The sequence below is a fragment of the Xenopus laevis genome, chromosome 9_10S, assembly GCF_017654675.1.
Source record: "Xenopus laevis strain J_2021 chromosome 9_10S, Xenopus_laevis_v10.1, whole genome shotgun sequence".
NCBI lineage: Eukaryota > Metazoa > Chordata > Amphibia > Anura > Pipidae > Xenopus > Xenopus laevis.
Window position 1 is genome coordinate 108,893,758 of NC_054388.1, and position 297 is coordinate 108,894,054.

The following is a 297-nucleotide window of genomic DNA, read 5'->3' on the forward strand; positions in this document are numbered from 1 at the left end:
TACAAAGCAGAGGAGAGCACAGAGATCATGAAATAAATAAGAAGCAGAGACACAGACAGGCAGATACATGAGATCTTATGGCAGGAAGAAAGATCTTACCACCCTGCCCCCAAGGAAAGGATTGTTTTCCTGTGTGGTGACATTTAGTAGCCAATTGTAAGTGCAGGTGTCAGTGAGAGCAGGAGGGCCGGCTGGGGGGGATGGAGTGAGAGCAGCAGCAGCAGCAGCACAGAGGAGAGGGTGCAGGGAGGAGCACATGGGAGGAGCACATGGGAGGGGCAGAGGGAAAGCAAGAAG